Source organism: Setaria viridis, chromosome 4, assembly GCF_005286985.2.
Source record: "Setaria viridis chromosome 4, Setaria_viridis_v4.0, whole genome shotgun sequence".
NCBI lineage: Eukaryota > Viridiplantae > Streptophyta > Magnoliopsida > Poales > Poaceae > Setaria > Setaria viridis.
Genome location: NC_048266.2, coordinates 9,406,695 through 9,419,269, shown reverse-complemented (window position 1 = coordinate 9,419,269; position 12,575 = coordinate 9,406,695). Strand labels below are relative to the sequence as shown.

The window sequence follows — 12,575 nt, the reverse complement described above, 5'->3', positions numbered from 1 at the left end:
ATGACGCAACTTACGGAGGTGATCAGAATTGTGTAGAGCAATTTCTAGACCTGCATGTAGTGGACATTGGAGCCTCTTAGGATCTCGCTGACATAATACACCGACCTTTGCACCATGTGGGCGTGGCCGGGTTCTTCGCGTTCTACAACTAGCACCATGCTCACAATGTATGTTGTCGCGGAGATGTAAAGCTACAGTGTTTCTTGGTCGGCCGGGGTTGTCAAGATGGGAGGGGTGGATAGGAATGTTTTGAGTTCCTCAAGGGCCTTGCGGGCCTCGTCATCCCACTCGAGCTTGTCTGCCTTCTTGAGCAGCTTGAAGAAGAGGAGTCCCTTTTCGTCGAGGTTGCTGATGAAACGGCTAAGGGCTGCCATCATGCATGGGAGCTTCATGACGTCCTTTTTGCTAGCCGGCTGCGCCGTGTTCCTGATGGCGTCAACTTTTACAGGGTTAGCTTTGATGCCACGTTGGCTGACCATGAAGCCTAGGAGCTTTCCAAATGGGACGCCAAAGACGCATTTGCTTGGATTGAGTTTCCATCGATAGGCTCGGAGGTTGTCGGAGGTTTAGGCAAGGTCAGCGATGAAGTTTTTTTTATCTTTGGTCTTGACAACTACATCATCGACGTAGGCCTCTACGTTTTTGCCGAGTTGTTTCTTGAGGCAACCCTGGATTGCCTTCTGGTTGGTGGCGCTGGTGTTTTTTAACCAAAAAGTCATGGTGTTGTAGCAGTAGATGCCATAGGGCGTTATGAATGTGATCCTATCTTGGTCGGCGGGGTTGAGGGTGATCTGGTGATAGCCTGAGTAGCAATCGAGGAAGCACACAAGGGTGCAACCGGCCGTGGAGTCCACGACTTGGTCGATGCGGTGAAGAGGGAAGGGGTCTTGAGGGTAGTGTATTTTGGGATCGGTGTAGTCCATACACATTCTTCATTCATCGGTTTTCTTCTTTACAAGGACTGGATTTGCTAACCAGTCAGGATGCTTACATTCACGGATGAATCCGGTAGCTAAGAGCTTATTTAGTTCTACCCTAATGGCCTCCTTGTGATCTTGAGCAAAACGGTGAAGCTTCTACTTTGACCGGCTTTGTTGTCTTTCTCAGCTCCAAGGAGTGCTCAGCCAGCTGCCACAGGACACTGGGCATATCGTATGGTTTCCACGTGAATATGTCCGAGTTATCCTAGAGGAAACTGGTGAGCGCATCTTCCTATTTAGGTGTGAGGCTAGCCCCGATGAGGGCTGTCTTGGAGAGGTCTTCCAGGTCGAGGCTGATCTTCTTGACTTGCGGGTCGAGCTACAGCGCCATGGGCATCGGATCCGCCTCTGTGATCGTTAGCTGGTTCTGGTCCACCTTCCTAGACTCGGCAAGCATCATGGTGGCATTGGCCGAGTAGTCAGGGTCTCGGCGGGCTGCATGGCTTCCGTGTCGCAGTTGTAGGATGTTCCAACATCACCGTAAATGGAGAGGACACTGTTTGGAGCCAGCATATTGAAGAAGAGGTAGGTATGGTTGGGAATCACCATGAACCTTGCCAGCATTGGCCTGCCGAAGATGGCATGGTAGGAGGTCCTAAAGTTGGCAACCTTGAAGGTGAGGTTCTCGGTGCGGTAGTTGTCAGGGGTGCCGAATGTGACCAGCAGGACGACTCTCCTGATAGGATAGGATCCTTTGCCGGGTACTATGCTGTAGAACGAGTCTTCGCAGGGAAGGAGCCACTCGAAGTTGAAGTTCATGCACTTCAGGGTCTCAGTGAAGATGATGTTGAGGTCGCTGCCGCCATCGATCAGCACCTTGGAGAGGAGGACTCTATCTATGGTGGGGCACACCACTAGCGGGTGATACCCGGGGTCTGGGAGGTGCACCCAGTGATGTTCCCTGGAGAAGATTATGGGCATCTCTGACCAGTGCAGATACTAGACTGGTGTGACGGAGATGAAGTGCACTTCCCGCCTTTGCAACTTGTGCTTGTGGTTGCTACAGAAAGCTTTAGGGCTGCCAATGATGATAATCACCTCCTGCTTGGCGCGCTAGAACTCGCCATTGTCGTTCCAGTGCCCTGGTTGGCATCGGGGTTGCGCTGGTCCCAGTGTTCTTCTTTGCGTTGGTCGTCGCGGTTGTCGCAGTTGCCATGGTGGTGGTTGTCGCGGCGGTTGTCTTCCTTGTGATAGTCGTTCCACTGAGGCCACTTGTATTCCACCGGGGCACCGACCTCTTTCTTTAGCACCGTGCAGTCTAGAAGATTGCGGCATGCATCCTTGTGGAAGGGGCATGGGGCGTTCAACGTATCATCGAACTCCTCCTGGAGGAAGGTTGTCTGCCTCACAGGGTCAGCTTCGGCGGCAAGGACCTTAGGGGTCCTCTTCCGAGATTGGGAGGGCTCCGGCCGAGGCTGCTGCTAGTGGTCTTGATGGGTCGGCGATTCGTAGTCATCATTGTGGCGATTCTTGCCATCCTGGAATTGGACGTTCTCGGCCCCATCTGTGTCGGCGTGAAGGTTGACAATTTGCATCATGTGTCCGACCATCTTGGGAGTAGCTTGGAACATGGTATAGAACATCGAGCGGTTCTTGAGGCCGGTACGGAAGTACTAGATGACGTCGCGGTTCTCAACGCCGGTCAGCCTGTTGTGGTTGTCGAAGAAGCAGTTGATGTACTCGCGAAGAGTTTAGTTCTTCCGTTGGCGGACTTGGCTGAGGTTTTCCATGTTTTCGGGTTAGGTATAAGTAGCCTGATAGTTCTAGGTGAAGGCTCTGGCGAGCTGACCCCAAGTGTTGATGCAGCCTCGTGGGAGGTTCTCGAGCCATAGGAGAGGTGCGCTTTCCATCACCACCAGGAAGTAGGCGACCATCTGGTCGTAGGTGCCATTCACAGCCTTGACCGCGGTGGAGTACGTCTTCAGCTAGATCGTCGGGTCGGAGCAACCATCGTACTTTTCATTGATGGCTAGCTTGAAGGTGGTGGCCATTGGATAGCCCTAAGGTGGGGGGTGGACGCGGCGAACCCGTCGATGTCCATGTCGTCGTCTTCCATGAGGTGGTATTGTACCGGCGAGGCCTAGGGCGTGCGTCGTTGTCATGCTGCGGTCGATTGTGGGCGTCGCCAGGGGTTCCATAGCGATGGTCGTAATTGTCGTGGCGGCATACCTCCTCCTCCCAACGGTTGCGGGCCTCCTACTCCACATTGTGGTTTGTCTGGTTGCCGACCCCTGGAGCATCGAAGTCGCAGTTGTACTGGGCATGTCATCGAAGCTTTGCCTCATCCCGCTCCCAGTGACGGTTGTTGAGCTCACCATGGAGGTCGCAGCGGTCGCGGAGGTCGCAATTAGGTTGCTGACCAGGCCTGTTGCAGCGTTCACTGTCTCCTCGTCCGTCATGGTAGCGGTTGTCGTGGTGGTGGTTATCTGGTCGGCGATCATCATCGTTGGGATGGTGGTCATCAACCTAGGATTGGTCCACCTCCTCCTCTTGAATGGGCTCCAGCCAACCTCCCCTTCGGCGGTCGTGATCGGCTCGGCTACAATCGGATCTACTCTGAGTAGATCGCCTTTGAGAGTGCTGGGTAGATGTAGATCTGGAGTGCAATGACCGGCTCCTTGAGCGTGTTGGGGCCTGGGCCTTCTCCTTGATCTAGGTGTTAGCGACACGGAGTCGCGCCCGCATCCGCTGCAGTTGCTCTAAATGCGGAAGGTTTTCTAGATCAGCAAAAACAGCTCCCAGGTTGGCCTGAGGTGTGGCGAAGACGTCATGATCGGCCTGTTCAAGGTCGGCCTGGAGATTGCGGGCGCGTAAGGGATGCCAGCGTCGACCTCCAGCGCCCCCTTGGTCGTCGTTGTTGTCGCCGTTAGGTGCTGGTGGGGCGGGCGGTGCACCGGCCGCTGAGTGGGCGACAGGCAGCTGATGGACTGGCTTAGCTTGTTCCTTTTGGCGGCGCCTGCTGCAATGTCGATTCCTGTCGTTGCAACCTTCCTCATGCATCGACCTTCTAGGGCATAGTGATGCCTCTGAGAGGTTGATTCACTCAGCAATGGTGTTACTGATGCGGTCTAGCCCCGCGATTAGATCGGAGGGTGTGGGTGGGCGGGTTGACACAAGCATGTGTGGGACCCTCTCTAAGAGAGAGAGAGATCGCTGACCTACTGGGCAAGCGGCGTGATGATCCTGAGGTGAAGATCTTGCTCCGTCGATGCAGATCCGACGGATGCCGAGCTGGTGGCGGACGCCAAGTCGGCGAAGGAGACGGTGGAGTCGGAGTCCACCGGCATGCTCTCGAAGCAGAGCTGGATCGGTTTGGTGAGGAAGTCCTTCATGCTCTCGGGGAAGATGACGCCAGGGCTGGATGCCATCGAGCTCGCTGGGGAGGATCTCACGATCACCCCTACCAGGCGCGCCAACTGTCGGATTTAGTAACTAGCAGTCCACCAGGGGGTTACCCAGGTGGTAGATTTGTAGACGGAGGAGATCGCAAGACAAAGAGCTTGAATGGTAACACAAGGGCACAAGGTTTTAGACAAGTTCGGACCTCTAGAGAGTAACACCCTATGTCCTGTGTTTTGATGGATTGTATTGCCGGTATGGGATGCGAAGAGTTGATGTACCCTGGGGGGCGTCCCTGGTCGTCTGGCTGACGTCCTAGGGTTACAATCGGATAGGATCTAATACTAATCGGTTGTTACATGGAAAGCAATCTGAATCGGTTTAATCCTGTTGTTACCCGGAAAGCAATCTGAATCGGTTTACAACAAGTATGCCGTGATATCCGGGCAAAATCCGTTCGCCTGGCCTCCTAGCTTGTGCTCCACGCGTTTTCATGCCTTGACCCGCATGGCATGGTCGGGCGGGCCCACTTGTCAGGACCGACCAGTATCCGGTCAGTGGGGACCCGTGTGTACCCTTATCTCTTAAAAAGTTACTGGAATTCACGGAGGTCAAAGACAATTCCATTTTTTAAAAAAAAGAGAGTTACTGGAAAAAGCAAAATCTGAAGGGGGCCATCATAGGCCTCTGTGCATGCCACGTTAAAACAGACAACGCGGTAAATCGATGGAAAACCCTACTGGCTGGCACCTTACTAGCTCCAATCACTTGCGTTTCCCAGATTGAACCATCTGCCTTATGCGTTACGTTTCGAGCACTGGAGAAACTTATAGCAACCACTACTCACAACACATAGTGGTATGTTTGGTTGTGGCTGCCTGGTTGGTGACATTTTGAGCATTGGCGTACGTGGACTCGACTGTTCCCTTGTATATCTCATTGATCCGCGTGAAAAAAAGAAAAGCATATTCCCTATCTTGACATTGTGGCTAACACTAGTAGAATCCATTGATTATTCGAAGATGTATAAATGTAGGAATGCCTCCTGACTGATAAGTGGAAATCCATCCGGTGTTTGTGAATTGTGATAGCCAAGCAAGGCCCACGATCGGAGACGACGTCACATGACCTTCAATCCTCCACTAACAATCCAAAGTTATTCTGGTTGTGCAAAACAGTTTTGAGTGGATCGAGAAGACAAGGCACAACGAGTAGGTGAACAAGCGTGTCCATGACACACACTTGACACGCTCCGATCCGCGCTCTTGTTGCCAGCGTGCATGCTCTCCCAGCAGCCATAAAACGCGGCTGATAGGCGAGTTGAACCCTCGCAGCAGAACCTTGCAAGAGAGAGAAAGAAAGTAATAAGTTAGAGGCTTAGCGCGGTTTCTCTTGGGCTTGGCTCTTGAGATGGCTTCCAAGGTGCGCCCATGGCTTCTCCTCCTCCTCCTCGTCCTAGCGGCGGGTGCTGGCTTGACGCCGGTGGCGGAGGCGGGGCCGGCGCCATCGTTGGACGACAACTACGTGAAGCAATGGGGTAAACCTGGTCAATCAGGGGACGGAGGTCCATCTCACCTTGGATCAAAGCTCTGGTACATGCATAGTTACGTTTTGTTGTCAGCATGGAATGATCGACGAGAGTGACAACAGACCATAACCTTGCCGTTTGCGATTGATGATTGTGCAGGTGCCGGCTTCCGCTCCAAGTCCTTGTACGGGTCAGGGTTCTTCCACGTGAGGATGAAGGTGCCGTCCGGGTACACGGCCGGAGTTGTGACGACCTTCTATGTGAGCGCAACAATCCGCTTGCTGCAGATCGAAGCTTTTAGTTCATTCGATTAACTTAACAAAGATCGTGTGCTTTCTTGTGACTAGCTGATCTCGCAACCGGAAGACGGCAGCCGCGACGAGGTGGACTTCGAGTTCCTGGGCGACAAGGGCGGCGTGCCCGTCACCCTCCAGACCAACGTCATCCTCAACGGCCAGAACAAGGAGCAGCGGCTGCACCTCTGGTTCGACCCCCGCCGACTTCCACGACTACAAGATCCACTGGAACACCAACCAGCTCGTGTAATAAGCCCCCAAAAGAACTTTATTTTTTCACGTCCCAGACGACGAATTCCACGGCTCCTAAGGCACATCCTGCATGCCAACAATCCACAGGTTGTTCGTCGACGACACGCCGGTCCGGGTGCTGAAGAACCTCTCCGGCACCGTGCCCGGGTACGAGTTCCCGGCGAATCCGGCGATGCTGATCCGCGCGAGCATCTGGGACGGCTCCGACTGGGCGACGGATGGCGGGCGGACCAAGGTGGACTGGTCCAAAGCACCTTTCACGGCGGCGTACTTGGGGTTCGACGTCAGCAGTTGCGCCAGCGGCGGCAGCACGACGCATGCGACTCGCCGGACCTGTGGTGGAACCGCGGCGGGTACCGGGACATCACCGCGGAGCAGCGGGCGGCGTACGAGGGCGTCAGGAAGAACCACATGAGCTACCACTACTGCGCCGACAAGGACAGGTTCCCAACTATAGATGGCCAAATGGGCGGCCCGCCCACCCTGTCACGAGCCCGATTAGGCCCGGCCTGTTTAGGCCCGCACAGTAATCGTGCTAGGTCGGACCAACCCACGTGCCGAAGGAGCGGCCCAGGCACGACCTGCCTAAGAAGGTAGCAGGTCGGGCCTGCCCGCTAGCCCGGTGGGCCTTAATAGGCTCGCCGTGCCCATGCCGACCCGCGGCAAGGCTCTAGCTCCTCCTTCCCGACCGTGGAGGCAACGGTGGAGGGCCGTGGCCCCGTGGGAGGAGGCGGCGAAGGGGCGTGAAGAGGCAGCGGAGGGCCACGGGAAGAGGCAGCGGAGGGGCGCGACCGCACGGGGGAAGCGGCTGGCCGAGCCACCGGGGGCAGGGGGAGGCGGCGGAGGATGCGATGAGCGAGGGGCCGGCCGGCCGAGGGCACGGGGAGGCGGCGGAAGCCGCAACGAGCGAGGGGCTGGCCGGCCGAGCCACCGAGGGTAGGGGAGGCGGCGGAGGATGCGACGAGCGAGGGGCTTGCCGGCCGAGGGTAGGGGAGGCCGCGGAAGCCGCAACGAGCGAGGGGTCGGCTGGTCGGGCCGCCAGGGGTAGAGAGAGGCGAATGGGCGAGGGCGCCGCGAGCCTCCACGACTCGCGAGTCGCAAGGGAGTAGGGGAGCGACGAGCGAGGAAGGCGGTCAAGCGGCTGGGAGCCTGGGAAGGGGAAGGGTTTCGATCGGGGAGGTATAGATGGCCTCGTTATATATGGGTTGGCCTCTTAGCCGAATCAAAATAGGCCTGTTAGGCCTAAACAGACCGTGCCACCCATTACTGTCCCACGGGCCAGATGGGCCATGCCATGTCGAGCCAACCCACAGACTGAGGCAGCGGCCCAGGCCCAGCTCGTGGTGTAGGCTGGGCCAGGCCAGCCTGCAAGGCCACCGTGCCGTGCCATAGGCCAGCCCACGGGCCGCGAGCCAAATGGCCAACTATGTCCCAACCGTGTTCCGCCGATCGAGTGCAGCTATGCTTGATGGGCTAGGACCTAGGTGTGGTGGCGGTGGATAAAATTCATTAGTTTATTACGTGAATGATGTATACGTGATTTGGTGATTATTTGTCGGAATAATGAAGAGTGACAATTATGTAAGTAATCCGTGCTTATCTATGAGCCTATTACTGCCGAGAACTTGCCTCTGGAATCATCCTGTGTACGCTCCTCACCGCACCACAAGCCAGTCTGAAGTTACAAACTCTCACTGCATTGAAGTCTGCAGTGATTCCTTACACACTGTTTTGGATACTCGGTGCTAAACTTTAGTAGTGTCACATCGGAGGTTCGAATGCTAATTAGGAAGACTAAATATGAGCTAATTATAAAACTAATTGCAGAACCCTGTGCTAATTCGCGAGACAAATCTATTAAACCTAATTAATCCATCATTAGCAAATGGTTACTGTAGCATCACATTGTCAAATCATGAACTAATTAGGCTTGATAGATTCATCTCGCGAATTAGACTCCATCTGTGCAATTAGTTTTGTAATTAGGCTATGTTTAATACTTCTAATTAGCATCCAAACATCTGATGTGACAGTTGCTAAACTTTAATGGAGTGTATCCAAACACCCCCTGAAACATCTAAAAATAGTACATTGTCAGTGAGCTACAAAGACTCTCACTGATAAAGTGATAATACTATTACCTGCTGCATCTCTGCATGTAACACCACTTGCACCCTCATTTTCTTTCTTTGGCACAGCAGCATCAACATTGAACTTCAAATATTCCTCGGGTGGCCGGCCGAAACAATTCTTCGGCACCTCATTTTCACGTTAAGATCATGTGCATTAGCAGCTGGCTTCTTTGAGACTACCAGCTACGAGCAGATTGCTTTGAATGAAAGCATGAAACACGTTGTTAGAGGGCTCTGATACAATTCCCCGTTGTTAACCTTCCTCCTGGAGTTGTGTGTTCCAGATTCTCCATCACGAGGACCTTAGTGAGGAGATTGTGTGTTCCAGATTCTCCTCCATAAAAAAAATAGCTAGTGAGAGTTGTTGTAACTACTACTCCCTCCGTTCCGTTCCTAAGTATAAGTTGTTTTTTTAGATTCGTATGTTTTGCAATGTATCTAGATATACATTATGTCTGTCTAGATGCATAATAAAATATATGAATTAAAAAACTTAAAATGAATTATAATTTGGTACGGAAGGAATAGTTATGAGCACCGTTAATTCTTCATCTATATCGGTGCCCAAAACACACCGAACATCGTGCGGTTAATCAATGCTTAGTCCCATGTAACATTGGCATTGCCACATATCTTGAAAGGAAACCGTTGTGGTACTCAAAAAATCTTACAGTTTCCATATCATATGTACTAAGTTATTCTACGTATTTCTATCTCTACCACACAAAATGTACCCAGTTTCAATACTATAATTTTTTTTGTGGGATGCAAAATTTTAAGGAAAAAGTCTATTTTTAACCATCGAACTATCGCTTCGATTTGATTTTGGCCATCCAACACCAACACCAGGAATCTTTGGCCATCGAACTATCAATACCGTGCATATCTCGCCATCGGGCTGTTTTGGTGTGTGGTTTGGGTGATATGGACACCACGTGACGGTGGGGCTTGCAAGTCAGCTCATTTTATCTCTTATTTCTACTATTTCCCTCTTTCTTCCCCCTCTCTCCTCTCTCTTGCCCAAGCACTCCGGGCGATAGTGGCGACCGCGCAGCTTGTGGGCGGGTGCTCTGGCGGTGGAGGCACGTGGGCGGGTGGAGCAGCGGCTCGCAGGAGGCTAGCCGCTCCGGCAGTGGACGCGTGCGGGCAGGCGGCAGCTCCAGCCCGACCCTTCCTCCACACCGCCGCTGCAGCGCTGGAGCTACGGGCCCCAGCCTCTGAGCCGCCGTAGAGCCGGAGTACGGCGACGCAGGCGGCAACGAAACAAGGTGGAAAGGAGCAGGGGATGCACCCCATCGCGGCCGGTCGGGCGAGCTCGAGCTTCGTCGCAGGCCAGCGCCGCCAGGCGAGCGAGCTGTAGCTCCACAGCGAGATGCAACTCCCCAGTGGGCCAGCGCGACCGGTCGAGTGAGCTCGAGCTCCGCCGCGGGCCAGCACTGCTGGGCATGGAGATAGGAGAGAGAAGAAAGAATAAGAAGAGAGGAGAGAGAAAAATGACCTGACATGTGGACCCTACCTCAACGTGTCGTCCACATCACCGAAACCACCATTCAAAACTAGTGAATTGCCAAATGTAAACGGTTTTAGTAGTTCGATGGTCGATTCCTGGTTTTGAAGTCGGATGGCCAAAACCAAACGTGATAGTTTAATGGTCAAAAATGGACTTCTTCCAAATTTTAATAAGGAGCACGTTAATGCGCGACCAGTCGCGCGGGAGGCGAGCGCGCGACCCATCCTCAACCAAAAATCGTGTCCATACATGCAAACAGCCGAACACAGCAACCGCGGACCTTTTACAGTCGGCATTAAGGGCATTTGCGGCTGGCACCAGGTGGAGGGTAGGAAGCAGTGGACAAACAATGTTATCATGTTTTATTTCATTATTCTATTTTCTTTGAAAGATGATAATTTTCTCGTCAAGCGTCCATTTTGTACCATTGTGTTCCTCACGATGTGATCTACAAAACAAGACCGTTTTGAATTAAATTTACTCGTACTGGCAACTTATATACAACAACATTGTCATGTTATGTAGATTTTGTATCAACTCGTGTTGAGTTTGTGTATCAACTTATATACAAAGATTACATGTAGTTATTCTGACTTTGTATTAAAAGTTCCTCAACTACGTGTAGCTATGCTATCAACTTAAATAAAACACAATGTATCACCTTAACGTAGCTAAAAACTCTAAAAACTCTAAAATCCTAACCATAAATTTGAAATCCTAAAAACCTAACTACAAAACCAAAACTATAGAAAACCCTAAAAGATAAATGACATGTTATAAGTTGTGTTGTATGTCAAGTAGCAACTTATGCCAAAAACAACGTGGCAACTTACGTGGATAACACAAGTCCCATAAGTTAATATAATAATTATATATAACTTGCTGCTATATATAAAATATTTTCAACATATATAATCATAATACTATTTATTGTATTTATTAAGAAATATGATGGTGCAAACAGAATAAAAAAGATAAACTATAAATAAAAAGTATATAATAAGTTAAACTAATTAATCAAGACCTGAAATATATGGGTGAAGCAAGCTACATCCGTTGATGTCAGTCCAAACAACCTAGCTATTACCTTTCGTGTAAAAAGCCAACAAAGCTCGCGGAACAACCGCACGTACGTGGGGCGCTCATGGCATGCGGGGTCGCACATCCCGGTGCGAGCGCGACTATGCATGCGGTAACTTTCCTTTTAATAAGCAACACGGAATGTAATGGGTAAAGTGGGCCTTACCATGCTTCTGCGGCGTGTGTACACGGCCCGTTTGGTGCTCAATTGTCTCGTCTTGCTTATTGAAAGCCATGGACAACCACGGAATGTAATGGGGGTAAAGTGGGCCTCGCCACGCTCAACTGTCATGGAGCCCCGTCGAGGGAAGGGTTCCAGTCCACGGCCCACCACGAGCGCACGCAAGCCCCAGCTCGGGCCGCCGTGCGCGTTAAACCATCGTCCAGCGGCTCATACGCCGGAGATGCAGGCAGGCACTCTCTGCGCCGGTGGGTCCGCCCGCAGGCGGATCGAAATCATCGAGTCGTGGCCGGCGCGCTCGCGCGAGCACGATCCAGGCACAACCCGTGCGCCCAGCGGAGCGCCATGATTCCCCTCACTTGCGCCGGAATCTCCCTTACCAAAAGGCGCCCCGCCCACCGGCGCGATCCGTCGTCCATCGCAGCGACGGCCACCTGCGTCCCCCAAAAACAGAACAGCCTTTGCGCTTTACAGGCGGCGGTTGCCCCCAGTCCGATCCACGGCTCCACACTCACCAAAAGAAAAGCTCGCCGGAATCCCGACGCCCGAGAGAAAAAGGCGCCGATTGAATAAATAGGCGCGGGGCCAGGCCAACTCACTGCGAATGGTGGCACTCGGCAGATCTCGTTAACCACTGCTCGCATCGCGTCGCGTGGCCGCGGCTCGGGCCACAGCGTCGTCGTCTAGACTCCGCGCGGAGACGAGAGCTACGCGCCTACGCCACGCCCCGTCCCGACACGACGCCGGGGAACGGGCGGCGCGAGAAGGCGGGTGCACGGTAGGGTGGGCGCGGCGCCGCGCGGACACCAGACGCTGACGGTGACCTCGACGGCGGGCGCTTTCGGCGCGGCGCAATCAGATCGGAAAGGTCCTCAAGTAGACACGTCCCATCACTCCATCAGCGGGCGGCGGCCAACTTCTGTGCCGTGGCCCGGCGGTGGTGCTGAACACCAACCGACGGACGGGCCGGATAGGCCGATAGGGAAGGCAGCGGCGAGCGAGCGTGCGCCAGCGGGAGCCGCTGATTGGACATCTGAACGTGGATCTGCTGAGAGAAAAGGACGACGCGGTGCGCCGGAAGCAGTGGCCGGCGCGGCGGCGCCGGGTTGGGAGGGGAAAAAAATCCGTGGCAGGCCCACCGCAGGCAGTGGGAGGGAAGGGCGGAAGGCCGGAAGAAAAGGGTACGGCCACAGGTTCGTGTCGACCACGAGCCGGTTTGTTGTTTTGACATGTGGGTGCTCGTGATGTAGGCCCCGCGTGTCATATGTGGGTGAGGC

At 53.5% G+C, this 12,575-nt stretch overlaps 1 pseudogene; it reads left to right on the top strand.

Moving 5' to 3' along the window:
* The first annotated feature begins 5,729 nt into the window (after window positions 1-5,729).
* On the top strand, window positions 5,730-7,046 carry LOC117853403 (xyloglucan endotransglucosylase/hydrolase protein 3-like; annotated as a pseudogene).
* Window positions 7,047-12,575: the final 5,529 nt, after the last annotated feature.